At 41.9% G+C, this 15,179-nt stretch overlaps 1 pseudogene; it reads right to left on the bottom strand.

The window, feature by feature from the left end:
• Positions 1-775: 775 nt before the first annotated feature.
• LOC783983 (pyridoxal kinase-like) lies at positions 776-1,933 on the bottom strand (annotated as a pseudogene).
• Between the last annotated feature and the right edge of the window lie 13,246 nt (positions 1,934-15,179).

Genomic DNA, 15,179 nt, shown 5'->3' on the forward strand with positions numbered 1-15,179 from the left:
CATTCTGAAGGAGATCAGCCCTGGGATTTCTTTGGAAGGAATGATGCTAAAGCTGAAACTCCAGTACTTTGGCCACCTCATGAGAAGAGTTGACTCATTGGAAAAGACTCTGATGCTGGGAGGGATTGGGGGCAGGAGGAGAAGGGGATGACAGAAGATGAGATGGCTGGATGGCATCACTGACTCAATGGACGTGAGTCTGAGTGCACTCGGGAGTTGGTGATGGACAGGGAGGCCTGGCCTGCTGTGATTCATGGGGTCGCAAAGAGTCGGACACGACTGAGCGACTGATCTGATCTGATCTGATCTGAAGGGCTTTCCAGGTGGTGCTAGTGGTAAAGATCCCACCTGCCAACACAGGAGATATCAGAGATGTGGGCTCAGTCCCTTAGTTGGGAAGATCCCCTGAAGGAGGTCATGGCTACCCACTCCAGTATTCTTGCCTGGAGAATCCCACGGACAGAGGAACCTGGTGGGCTACAATCCTTAGGGTTGCAAAGAGTTGGACATGCCTGAAGCGACTTAGCACACGCATGCATGCATGCATTGCCTATAAAATGTTCCCCAATTAGCATGCCTGTGCATGCCCAATTAGCTGTGTCTGACTTGTCCCCCCACTCTGCCTTCCCCCAGTTGAATAATCAGGCAAATTTCTTTCTTTTTTTTCTCATAAAAGAAAAATCAAATTTCAGTCACAGCTCTAAGGTAGATGTTACATTTTTCACAAGGATGAAAACCTAACGATGGGCATTAAGGAGGCAGGTTTCTGCATCACTCATAGCACTGTGGCCTGGACAATGATCTCTGGGTTCTTGATATTCTTTTTGCTCTGGACCATTCTCAGCTTCAGCTAGGCCAGGCTAGGCTTTGGTCTGTCCCCAGCCTTGGCTTTTGTGCACTTGACTGTCCACTGCAGAACATGGTACCTGGCAACATGGTGTTCTCACAGACCACCCAGAGATCCTAAGGGTGCCTGTGTGTCTACACCAAGAGCATGGCTGCAAAGAGGCCCTCAGTGCTCACAAAGGCTGTGTCCACCCTGCTCATCTCCACATGAATGTGCTGTGTCACCACAGAGCCATCGGTGGTCAGCATCCTCAGGCTCCCCAGCTCGACTGGGTGTTTTCTGCCTCTTGGGTGGCAGCAGATCTGAGGTGGTGATGACCACCATGTTGGGGCCCAACATGCAGCACATGCATCATTGCTAAGGCTTGTTTCTGGCTGGGGATCTTCCTCCTGCTCAGCAACGCAGTCTTGAGCTGGTTGTTTGCGTGTGTTAAGTTGCTTCAGCCATGTCTGACTCTTTGCTACCCTATGGACTGTAGTCCGCCAGGCTCCTCTGTCCATAGGATTCTCCAGGCAAGGATACTAGAGTGTGTTGCCATGTCCTCCTCCAGGGAATCTTCCTGGCCCAGGGATCAAACCTGCATCTCTTAGTTCTCCTGCACTGGGAGGTGGGTTATTTACCACTGGAAGCCCCAGAACTGGTTGGGGGTTATGATGTCTGCAACCAGCATGACCTTCCCTCTGTAAACCTGAAAGAAGTCCTCAAGGGAAGTACATGGAGTCTTCTCCATTTCACTTGTCTCCAGTCATGGGGTTGCTCACATAAGCCTGGAGTTCTGCTGTTCCAGCTCCCACAGGATGTCCACCACCACGGCCAGGAAGGATTTGTCTCGCATGTAACCTGTGAGCACATTGTCATATTTCTTCATGTCATTCAACTTCAGCCCATCTGACAGCTTGGGGAGTTCATCTGAGTTCAACACTTGGCCCTTCCAGGGAGAGTGGCCTGTGTGGTTTGAAAACTGGACAAAATTCACTGTGTCCACCTCAAACCCCAAAACCTGCAGCAGGAACATGGCCACTCAGTTGCCCTCTAGCTGTGGATGACATGGCTCTGAATGGAGAGCACCCAGCACTCCTCCTGCATGCCAGGCCTGCCTTGGCAGTGCGGGCCAGGTGGGATTAGGATCTCCTCTGTGCGCTGGGGCTATGTTCTGCTTGGCTCCCACCATGCTCAGGCTTTGTTCCACTGTGGCTCCTCTTGGCACAGGCCCCTCACTTGGATGGCAGGCTATCTCCTTCTTAGGCAGATCTCTATACATATGTAAACAACAAAAAAGGAAGCTTAGCACTGAGGGACATGATGGGCCCAGGGCAGGCAGCAACCACCCTGGCCTTGAGGGGACAAATATTTTGATCATTAGTGCTTTCTATAGAAAGATTTGCCATCAAAAGGGAAAAATAATGGATGGAAAATTTCACCTATTGAGGTATGGGAATGCCTGGTTTCTGGGTTAATCATGATTTTAATTGAATTTATGTTAACTGAAACAGCTTGTTTGTGGTCTCTTGAACATACATTGTACATCTGCTTTAATCACTAAAAAAAAAAAAGGATTGCATTGACTAGAAGTAAAGAAATGTCCACATTAAAAATAAAGTTGAAATGCCTATCTTCAAGTGATGCCAATGCTGGTATTCCTTCAGTGATGACTCCCTTCCTAGGTGCCAAGGACATACTAACTGGCTGTGTATGTGCTTATTTGTTTATTTTTGAAAACTTGAAATGATTTATCCCTGACTTGCTTGATGTTCTTTGTTATGATAAGACATAAAACTGTGCAGAAAACCATGCTTCTCCAGAGCAGTTCCTCAGAGTAATCTGAGTTGCTGTCTCCCTGACCATAGTCCTCAATTTGGGTCAAATAAATCTCTCTTATACTACTATTGTAGATTTCTAACTGATTATTATTTTTAAAATTTTATTTATTCATTTATTAATTTTTGACTGTGTTGGGTCTTTGTTGCTGCGTGCGGGCTTTCTCTAGTTTTAGAGAGCAGAGGCTACCCTCGAGTTGTGGTGCACAGGCTTCTCACTGTGTTGGCTTCTCTAGAGCCCTGCCCAGGACAGGCTCTAGAGTGAGCAGGGTTCAGTAGTTGTGGCATGTGGATTTAGCTGCTTAATGACGTGTGGAATCTTCCTAGACCAGGGATTGAACCAGTGGCCCCTACATTGGCAGGCAGATTCTTAACCACTGGACAATCAGGGAAGTTCTTTATTGATTATTTTTGAAGACATCTGTGTGAGACATGAAATAAGAAAGCCATCTACTGTCTTGCTCCACCTCAGTTGGACACGAGCATGTTAGAGATGACTCAGATTTTTTGTTGTCTGCTGCAAAAGCACCTTGAATATTAATTTTGGAGTTACAAATAAAGTTTAGCTAGTAGTGTGTGTTTGTTGTTCAGTCACATCTGACTCTTTGTGACGCCATCAACTGTAGCCTGCCAGTTCCTCTGTCAATGGAATTCTCCAGGCAAGAATACTGGAGTGGGTAGCCATTCCCTTCTCCAGAGGATCTTCTTGACCCAGGGATCGAACCTGGGTCTCCTGCATTGCAGGCAGATTCTTTACTGTCTGAGCCACCAGGGAAGGCTGGACAAATTCTCAAATATGGAACTGAGTAATGAGGTTCCACTGTATAGAGATATAGATTTAACACCCAGGAGAAAAAGCTAAAAGAATTAGAAATATTTGCCTCTGGGAACAGGAGGACACTGTATGGCAAGGAATGGTGTATGAATCTGTGCAGGAAGGGGGACCCCTTCCAGGCCTGAAACTGGGCTCTTGTCTAACACTCAGAAATGAATTGTCCGAGCACACACATGTGCTGACAAAGCAAGAGATTTTTATTGGGAAAGGGCACCCAGGTGGAGAGCAATAGGGTAAGGGAACCCAGGAGAACTGCTCTGTCACATGGCTTGCAGTTTTGGGTTTTTTGGTGATGGGATTAGTTTCTGGGTTGTCTTTGGCCAAAAATTCTGACAGAGTCCTTCCTGGTGGTGCATGCCTTGTTCAGCCAAGATAGATGCCAGAGAGAAGGATTCTGGGAGGTGGTCGGGCAGGTGGTGTCTCCTTTTGACCTTCCTGAACTCTTCTGGTTGGTGGAGGCTTATTAGTCCCCTGTTCCTTACCAGGACCTCCTGTTGTAAAACAACTCATGGCCAGGGTGGGTGGTTTCAATCAGCATGCTTCCTCTAAAAAATCTGTTGCTTTTAATCAAGTATAGGCTTTAACCTGTTAAAAAATTTAAAATGAATAATTTTTCAAAAGTATTTTAAACCACTCCTTCTTCCTTGCCTTTTCCCTTCTGCTATGATACTGGGAAATGTTTTTTTTTTTTATTGTTTTACTTTATTTTTTAACTTTATAATATTGTATTGATTTTGCCATATATCAACATGAATCCGCCACAGGTATACACGTGTTCCCCATCCTGAACCCTCCTCCCTCCTCCCTCCTCATACAATCCCTCTGGGTTGTCCCAGTGCACCAGCCCCAAGCATCCAGTATCATGCATCGAACCTGGACTGGCGATTCGTTTCATATATGATATTATACATGTTTTAATGCCATTCTCTCAAATCATCCCACCCTCACCCTCTCCCACAGAGTCCAAAAGACTGTTCTATACATCAGTGTCTCTTTTGCTGTCTTGTATACAGGGTTATTGTTACCATCTTTCTAAATTCCATATATATGCGTTAGTATACTGTATTGGTGTTTTTCTTTCTGGCTTACTTCACTCTGTATAATAGGCTCCAGTTTCATCCACCTCATTAGAACTGATTCAAATGTATTCTTTTTAATGGCTGAGTAATACTCCATTGTGTATATGTACCACTGCTTTCTTATCCATTCATCTGCTGATGGACATCTAGGTTGCTTCCATGTCCTGGCTGTTATAAACAGTGCTGCGATGAACACTGGGGTACACGTGTCTCATTCAGTTCTGGTTTCCTCAGTGTGTATGCCCAGCAGTGGGATTGCTGGATCATAAGGCAGTTCTATTTCCAGTTTTTTAAGGAATCTCCACACTATTCTCCATTGTGGCTGTACTAGTTTGCATTCCCACCAACAGTGTAAGAGGGTTCCCTTTTCTCCATACCCTCTCCAGCATTTATTGCTTGTAGACTTTTGGATCGCAGCCATTCTGACTGGCGTGAAATGGTACCTCATAGTGGTTTTGATTTGCATTTCTCTGATAATGAATGATGTTGAGCATCTTTTCATGTGTTTGTTAGCCATCTGTATGTCTTCTTTGGAGAAATGTCTATTTAGTTCTTTGGCCCATTTTTTGATTGGGTCATTTATTTTTCTGGAATTGAGCTGTAGGAGTTGCTTGTATATTTTTGAGATTAGTTGTTTGTCAGTTGCCTCATTTGCTATTATTTTCTCCCATTCTGAAGGCTGTCTTTTCACTTTGCTTAGAGTTTCCTTTGTTGTGCAGAAGCTTTTAATTTTAATTAGGTCCCATTTGTTTATTTTTGCTTTTATTTCCAATATTCTGGGAGATGGGTCATAGAAGATCCTGCTGTGATGTATGTCAGAGAGTGTTTTGCCTATGTTCTCCTCTAGGAGTTTTATAGTTTCTGGTCTTACATTTAGATCTTTAATCCATTTTGAGTTTATTTTTGTGTATGGTGTTAGAAAGTGTTCTAGTTTCATTCTTTTGCAAGTGGTTGACCAGTTTTCCCAGCACCACTTGTTAAAGAGATTGTCTTTAATCCATTGTATATTCTGGCCTCCTTTGTCAAAGATAAGGTGTCCATAGGTGCGTGGATTTATCTCTGGGCTTTCTATTTTGTTCCATTGATCTATATTTCTGTCTTTGTGCCAGTACCATACTGTCTTGATGACTGTGGCTTTGTAGTAGAGCCTGAAGTCAGGCAGGTTGATTCCTCCAGTTCCATTCTTCTTTCTCAAGATTGCTTTGGCTATTTGAGTTTTTTTTTGTATTTCCATACAAATTGTGAAATTATTTGTTCTAGCTCTGTGAAGAAAACCGTTGGTAGCTTGATAGGGATTGCATTGAATCTATAAATTGCTTTGGGTAGTGTACTCATTTTCACTATATTGATTCTTCCAATCCATGAACATGGTATATTTCTCCATCTATTAGTGTCCTCTTTGATTTCTTTCACCAGTGTTTTATAGTTTTCTATATATACATATTTAGTTTCTTTAGGTAGATATATTCCTAAGTATTTTATTCTTTTCGTTGCAATGGTGAATGGAATTGTTTCCTTAATTTCTCTATTTTCTCATTATTAGTGTATAGGAATGCAAGGGATTTCTGTTGTTATCTGTTGTTATTGGATTTTACTTTCCTGACCTCCATCCAGCATCTTAGGGTTATAGAGCTTTCTGGAAGGGCTCTCTGGGCTCCAGTTCCACTGGTCTCTAAAAATTTGTCTTCTCTAAGTACTTACTAACTTAAAGGAAATGTCTCTCCTTTCCCGAGCCCAGTTTGAGTCTGAGTCTTGCCCTAAGGCTTCCAGTGAATATCTCTCCTGCATTTTTCTTGGTTCTTAGGAAGGGAACAGGAGATGGCAACCTCAACTTCTTCGTAGTAATTGCAAATGACAGTTGCTCCAATCCTTGACCACTACGGAGGGTAAGCTCAAGTTTGCAGTTTCCTGGGTCATGGAGGCAGTCTTTAGCCTTTTGGTGAGTACTTTCTGTGTCCCAGGCAAAGTATCTAGTTCTTTGCGTGCATTATGTCACTTAATCCTCACAAACTAAGGGGACATTTTACAGATGAGGAAACTGAAGCTTCTTAAGCAATTTGCTCAAGGTCACTCAGCTATTAAGTGGAAAACTTGGAATTTGAACTTGGACCTGTTTAACTCTCAAACCAATGCTCTCAATAGCTCACAATACTATTGGCACACACATGCAGTATTGTTTTGCAAATTCCAATTCTACCTAGTTTTGATAGGTTGAATTTCTGGCAGCTTCTGAGAGTTTATTGCCATTTAAGAGGGCTCTATCTCAGCAGGATGGTTTTCTTGGAGTCCACTGAGAAAGGTGTGCTCTTTGTTGCTTCTCACATTTGTTTACACAGTTCTTTCTGTCTGTACTGCCCTCCTCCACCCTTTCTTTGTGTAAATTCCTAACCTTCCTTTAAGAACTAGCACTGCAGGTGGTGAAGCTGTGGGAAGCACAGGTGGAGGAAGGAGAACTTTTAACTTTGAATGAAGTTGATATTTAAATTTTTACATGAAACTAGACTATCACTTATCAAACTTTTTTTTTTTAAAGGACCAGCGAGTGTCAGGAGCACTTTTCATGATCTAAGAGGGCCCAGATATCTTATAAAAGCTGCCCTGATTTTCACCCAAGTAGGGGAAGATATCTGGAGAAGGCAATGGCACCCTACTCCAGTACTCTTGCCTGGAAAATCCCATGGACGGCAGAGCCTGGTAGGCTGCGGTCCGTGGGGTCACGAAGAGTTGGATACGACTGAGTGACTTCACTTTCACTTTTCACTTTCATGCATTGGAGAAGGAAATGGCAACCCACTCCAGTATTCTTGCCTGGAGAATCCCAGGGAGCGGGGAGCCTGGTGGGCTGCCGTCTATGGGGTCGCACAGAGTCGGACATGACTGAAGCGACTTAGCAGCAGCAAGGGAAGATAAATACCCCTTCTCCGTGTGTCTACAGGCAGAATGGGAAACAAGTAAAATAGTTTTAAAAGATTATGATGTATGAATTGTATTAATATTGCTTAATCATTGTACTAATAATACATATGTTCATATATACTGAACATGATTACAAGCTTTCTACTTACTGTCTGGGTAAGCATTATTTATTTTAATCCATTATCTACTGTTCTGAATTGTTTCCATTGCCCTCCAAGTTAAGGCTCTGCTGGACATCTTGCTAAATTTTTGTGCAAGTATGTAAAAATTTAAAGGGTTTTGGGGGACTTCCCTGGTGGTTCAGGGCTAAGATTCCATGCTCCCGATGCAAGGAGTCTGAGTTTCATCTCTGATCAGGGTACTAGTCCCACATGCCACAACCAAAAGATCCTGCATGCCACAACTAAGACTCAGAGCATCCAGATGTTTAAATAAACAAAAATGAGTAAAAAATAAAGAGTTTTGGTATGATTGTAAAGCTTTTTCACCAGAAAGATTGTATCTGTTAATATTCTGTCCAGCAGTATATCAGAACTCCTCTAAGATTATTATGCATTGTTATCACTCTTATATTAAATATTATGTTCTATTAGGCCCTTAGGATACCTGTCTTTTGACACACAAGTGAAAAAGTGAGGGACATATAGCGACAATATAATAATGTGGTAATGTCTATGTTTTATAGTTTCACTCACCTTAATAAATGAACAGTTTCATGCACCTTTCACATTCAAGGCTTCTCAAACTATACCTTGCAGATGAATCATCTGGGTATCTTGTTAAAATGCAAATTCCGACTCAGTGGGTCTGTGTTGGGGCCTGAGAACCTGCATTGCAGCAAGCTCCCAGATGATGCCAATGCTGCTGGTCTCCAGGCTATATTGTGCATTACTAATCTTAAGAAAGAAAAGAGAAAGAGAAGTCACTCAGTTGTGTCTGACTCTTTGCAACCACATGGACTGTAGCCTACCAGGCTCCTCCGTCCATGGGATTTTTCAGGCAAGAGTACTGGAGTGGGTTGCCATTTCCTTTTCCAGGGGATCTTCCCGACCCAGGGATCCAACCCAGGTCTCTGCGTTGCAGGCAGATGCTTCCTTACTGTCTGAGCCACCAGGGAAGCCTATTACTAGTCTTAGTTCATCTCAATTCCTGTAATAAGTTGGCAAACAACAAACACTCAGGTTAACCAATTTGTCTTCAGTGCTGACAATGCAGCTTCTTTCAGTCATTCATCCAGGCATTATGGAGACTTCAGCTAGGGAAATCAAGTCCCCACTTAGAGGAACTTGTCTTCTAGTGGAAAGTCGATTATAGGCAAGTAAATAAATAAATACAAATAAAATGCAATTTCAGGTAATAAAATTGTTTACAAAGGAAAATACAGAAGGAAAGAGACTGACCCTTAACAAGAGTCTTCTGAATCTACAGTTTACTCTCAGTCCTCATCAACTAAAGTATGGCCTTCACTGTTTTGTGACACTTTGTTGGTCATATTGTGTTTTCAAACCTCTTTCCCCTAGTTAGTTTTCACAATACCCTTATGATAAGTTTAGACAAGGATTCAACACAATCAAGCTGATGAACTGTTCAAGATTCTTAAACTAAAATACAGAGGGAGAGGAAAACTGAAACTGTTAGTCGCTCAGCTGTGTCTGACTCTTCGCGGACTTCCTGGGAAGTCCATGGGATTTCCCAGGCAAGAATACTAGAGTGGGTGGCCATTTCCTTCTCCAGGGGGTCTTCCCAACCTAGGGTCAAACTTGGGTCTCCTGCGTTGCAGTCAGATTTCTTACTGTCTGAGCCCCCGAGGTTAAGCAAAATGTACTGGAAAAGACCTTTTGTTTTCATTTGAGTTGACACAGGAACCCCTTGGCCTCTTCTTGACAAGCTCACTCATCAAGGTCGAAGGAGAGATGACTGTGTGTGTGTGTGTGTGTGTGTGTGTGTGTGTGTGTGTTTGTGGTGTGTTTGTGTGTACACCACACCCAATCCCTTTGTCCTGGAGGACTGGGTCTAGCTGTTAGGATATTTTGATTGTAGACAACATAAACCAATTCTGTCTTAAAAGAGTGAACAAATAAAATTGAAATGTACGGTTAAGTAGCTTCAGTTCACAGACTCAGGGAAAAGCTCCCCATTAGACTTTGGAAAGCACAGGAACTAAGGCATAGAGGGATCAAATCACTTTAGGCTTCTCTTTTCAGACAAATAGTTTCAGGCTTTGTGTCTGTTAGGCATTGAATTGTGTTGACCAAAAGATATGTGGAGGTCCTCTCTTCAATATCTGCAGATGTGATCTTATTGGGAAGTAGGTTGTCTGAATTAAGACAAGGTCATACTGGAGTGGGGTGACAAATCCAACATGACTAGTGTCCTTATTAGAGGAGAAGAGACAAAGACATGGGGAGAAGATCGTGATTGACCATGGAGGCAGAGATTGGGGTGACACAACTAAAAACCAAGGGAGGCCAAGGATTTCCAGCAAACACCAGAAGCTAGAAGAGGCAAGAATGGATTCTCTGCTAGATTTCAGAGGGAGCAACGCCCTGTCAACAACTTGATTTCAAAATTCGAGGCTCCAGAATTATGAGATAAAAAGTTTCTACTGTTTTAAGCCACTCAGTTTGTGATACTTTGTTATGGCAGCCCTAGGAAACAAATACAGTGTTTTCCTGCTTCAGGTTCAAAATATCCAAGTAGTCCAGCTCATGTTATTGTGCACTCATGAGATCATATTTGGAGGGGTGGGTGGTTCTTCAAAGGGTAAATAGATGCTGTTGCCAGGAGTAAGAATGGGTGAGGGCAGCAAAAGGTACCTGGTTTGAACCATGTGTGCTGCTGGAGCCTCATGACCTGGGTGTGGGGTGTGATTTAGGAATATTCAGGCCGTGGGCTGCTCCAAACTATGGTGGTGCTTCTGTGATTTCTTCCTGACTAGAGAAAATTCAAACCTCTTTATAAACATTATCACAAGAATCTTGGTAACTGTACTGAAACTTTCCATTTTTAAAATCAACCAACCACATATGCATCAACCCAACCATGTATCTGCTTACCCCACCACCTGACCCATCCATCCACTCCTTGACCTTGCCACCCTTTTACCTATTCATCCCCACTGTTAGCTAATCTATATGCTTATCCGCTCATCTACTCAGACCACCTATTCATTTAACTATCCATAAATGAGCACCTACATCTGTTAGACAATGTTCTTTTTTTTTCCCCCACACCACACAGTTTGTGGGATCTTAGTTCCCTGACTAGGGATTGAACCCAAACCCATGGCAGTGAAGATGCTGAGTCTTAACCACTGGACAGCCAGTGAATTCCCTGTCAGGCAATGTTCCTAAGTCCACTCATTCATTCAACAAATCAATCGGTATTTGTTGAGTGCCTCCTCTGTGCCAGTCAATGTTCTATGTGCTGGAGATAAAGCAATGAATGAAAAGATGTAGTCTCTGCCCTAATGGAGTTCGCAATACACTTGTAAAGGTAGATGTTAAACCAATAACTAGGAAGACAATATGTGAGGCAACCTCTCCTTTTCCCCTAATTCCTTTCCTTCTGATATTTCTGTTTAGTGTGTATGCAAAGCTTTGATTTTGGAAAATTTAAAGAGCATAGAGCATAGGCTTCCCTGGTGGCCCACTGGTAAAGAATCTGCCTGCCAAGGCTGGAGATGTGGGTTCAATCCCTGGGTCATGGAGATCCTCTGGAGAAGGAAATGGCTACCCATTCCAGTATTCTTGAATGGTAAATCTCATGGACAGAGGAGCCTAGCAAGCTACATTCCCTGGGGTTGCAAAGCACTGGACACACTTAGTGACTAAACAGTAGCAACAATAATAGCATAGACAGATGACAGTTGGAGAAAAGAGACATCACTTCTAGAGGTGAGTGAGATTGAAGGCTACTAGACTCTAAGCTCCTGGAAGATAAGAAAAGTGTGTATTTTAATTCACTTTTTCCCAGGGCTTGTTACATAGAAGGTACCAAAAAATATTTGCTAAATAATAAAGAGGAACCAGTCTTATTCTATAGTTTCCTGATTTTTAATCCTTTGAAATATTTAAAGATAACACTAAAAAAAACCCCCAATACTTAAAAAAAAAAAGAAATTAGGTAAGACCTTTTACAGATGTCTAGAGTTGTCTGTGCCAGTCATTGTAGAGATAAAAAACTATCCCAGGAATCTGAGAGGAAGTATAAACAAAAAAATCCAGAATAGACAGTTTAAAGATGATTATGCTTTGACTCCCAAAGAGCAAAAATAAATACTAGGAAAAGCATGCAAACTTGGCAAGACTTGGACAAAGAACTCATTTCAGTATATTTTCAATATAGATTATAATGCTTTTAACAATGTGTTTTTCTCTATTGTAAGATGTATGTTGGTGGTAGAAGATGTAGAATGGAGAGCCCCCATGGGGAACTTCGCTCTCTTCTGCTCAGAGGATCACCTGGGATCTTCCACCCCCTATTTGGGAGAGTTCTTGAATGAAGAACAGGCAGTTTCTATGCTCCTCTGAGAATCATTTACTGAGGAGACACCAAGCAGCACTAAGAGGGAGTTTTATGCATCACTGAAAAGTGGTGCATTCACTCAAGCTGTTGGAACCCAACTGGGAGAGCTTGAGACAGGTGGTCACACCAAGGATATTAACAAATATAGATTCTGGACTTGAGAAGGCTCCTTTGGTCCATTTCCAATTGAGATGATTACAGGAACCCTGACAGCCCTCAGGTAGCACTGGGGAGGATGGAAGTGAGAGAGCACACACATCACACCTGCCAGCTGTTGAGTCTTTGGAAGTCTCTTTAAATTTTTATTTATTTTTATTAAAGTATAGCTGATGTACAATATTATATTAGGTTCATGTGCACAATACAGTGTTTCACAGTTTTTAGAAGTTGTATTCCATTTATACTATTATAAAATGTTAACTATATTCTCTGTGAAGTATAATACATCCTTGTAGCTTATTTGTTTTATACACAGTAGTTTGTGCCTCTTAATATCCCATGCCAATCTTGTCCCTCTCCTCACTGGTAAATACTAATTTGTTCTCTATGTCTGTGAGTCTGTTTCTGTTTTGTTATATTTATCCATAAACTTTTTTTTAGATACCACGTATAAGTGATAACACACAGTATTTATCTTTCTCTGTCTTTTTTCACTTAACATAATACCCCCCAGGTCCATCCAAGTTGTTGTAAATGGTAGAATTTTATTCCTTTTTATGTGTGGCTGAGTAGTATTCCACTGTGTGTACATACAACATCTTCTTTATCCATTCATCTGTTAATGGGCATTTAGGTTGCTTCCATATCTTTTTGTTATAAATAATTCTGCTATGGACACTGGGGTGTATGTAATTTTGGAAATCTAGTAATTAAAATCCCAGAAACATACAAAATGTTATCCATAAGCCATTACCCAGAAATGACAGACTTGTTGGATATAAGTTCCTTTAGTCATTTTTTTCTGTCTCTATACAGAAAAATATATAGAAAAATATTTTTTACAGTAATAAGATTCATATACATCCTGCTTTACAAACTGTCTCTACCACCTAAAGAATTAATGTATAACACATTATGTATTAATGTATTTCTATCCCATTAAATATTATTAGTCACTGGGTATTTGTTTACTAGGGGCTTCCCTGATGGTTCAGAGAGTAAAGAAACCACCTGCAGTGCAGAAGACACAGGAGACACAAGTTCAATCCCTGGGTCAGGAAGACCCTCTGGAGGAAGAAATGACAACCCACTCTAATATTCTCATCTGGGAAATCCCATTGACAGAGGAGCCTGGTGGCTACAGTCCATGGGGTTGCAAAGAGTCGGACACTTAGGGACTAAACAACAACGATGCTTGTTTACTACCTCGCACTACTGTGCTACTTGCTCAGGCAATCCACGCACCTATGGACACCTTATCTTTGACAAAGGAGGCAAGAATATGCAATGGAGAAAAGACAATCTCTTTAACAAGTGGTGCTGGGAAAATTGGTCAACCACTTGTAAAAGAATGAAATTAGAACACTTTCTAACACTATACAGGGATTTTAAAGATGTATTAGTGAGAGTTTCTAGCATCAAGGAGATTACAGTTTAGTTAATGAGAAGACCTAAAATAGGCATACAAATAAAATAGCTAAATAACATGACAATATTAGGAAAGTCCACACACTACAGTTTGGGAAGATTGTTGATGGGTATATAGAATCAGAAGACTTGAAATTATCTCAGCAATTTTGTTCACTAAATGAATTTTCCATACAATATTTTCAGTCTCCTAATGTTACCAAGGCTTCCCTGATAATAGCTCAGTTGGTAAAAAATCTGTCTGCAATGCAGGAGACCCTGGTTTGATTCCTGGATCAGGAAGATCTGCTGGAGAAGGAATAGGCTACCTACTCCAGTATTCTTGGGCTTCCCTTGTGGCTCAGCTGGTAAAGAATCTGCCTGCAATGAGGGAGACTGGAGTTCAATCCCTGGGTTGGGAAGATACCCTTGGAGAGGGAAAGGTTATCCACTCCAATATTCTGGCCTGGAGAATTCTATAGACTATACAGAAAAGAGTCAGACACAACTGAGCGACTTTCACTTTCAATGTTAGCAAGAGGTGAGGGGTACAGCTGCTTAGCTGCTCAAAAGCCAATAAACAGGCCAGGTTGGTGGAAAGAAAAGTTTGCTTTTTTTCAGATGCCAGCTTCTGATACCAGCCTCTGATGTCAACCTCTAGGGGAAGCAAGAGGTTTTATAGACAGAAGGAGGGGGCTACATGCAGAAATAGCACAGTCATCTTCATACTGGTCATCAGTGGTCTGAGCAGCATCATCTCAATTGTTTTAGTTACAGTTAATCTTCAGTTTCAGGTCAGTTTGTTTCCATTTTTTTGAGCCCAGTTCTCATAATTGTCACAACTCATGTCATCTGTACAGTCTGGTCATCATGTAGTTAACTTCACCACCTGGGGTTTCAGTTTCTATAAGACAGCTCATGGGCTGTGGCTCAGAATATTTATAGCCCTTGAGAAGGAACTAAAGGTCTTTGACTATGCTTAATGACTACATTATTATTATTGGGTCTCCTTTGACTGTCTTCCTTTGTTTCTGCATTTTTCATTTCTCTATTAAACTTATTCTATGATTAAAGTTTACCACTGACAAAAGACAGGCAGAGGATATGGGGGGGGGGGTGGTGGTGGAACAAGTGCTATAGGGTCCTGCTCTGTTTCACTAACCTGTAAAATGGGAATAAGGATAAAAACAGTAATACATACTTTGAAAGGTTGCTTTGGGATAAAATAACATCAGTAGTTATAATAAGTAATGGAAGGCATGTATATGGATCTTACCATGTGCTGAGCACTGTTCTAAGAGCTGACTTATTGGAAAAGACCCTGATGCTGAGAAAGATTGGGGGCAAGAGGAGAAGGGGACTACAGTGGATGAGACAGTTGGATAGCATCATAGACTCAATGGACATGAGTTTGAGCAAACTCAGAGAGATAGTGAAGGACAGGGAAGCCTGGTGTGCTGCAGTCCATGGGGTTGCGAAGAGTCAGACGACTTAGTGACTGAACACCAACCAACCAAACATCATAGCAGCCTTAAGTAGAAGAAACGGAATCACAAAGAAGCTAAGTAACTGGCCCAACATCACATAGTTAA

Source organism: Bos taurus, chromosome 13 (genome assembly GCF_002263795.3).
Source record: "Bos taurus isolate L1 Dominette 01449 registration number 42190680 breed Hereford chromosome 13, ARS-UCD2.0, whole genome shotgun sequence".
Lineage (NCBI taxonomy): Eukaryota > Metazoa > Chordata > Mammalia > Artiodactyla > Bovidae > Bos > Bos taurus.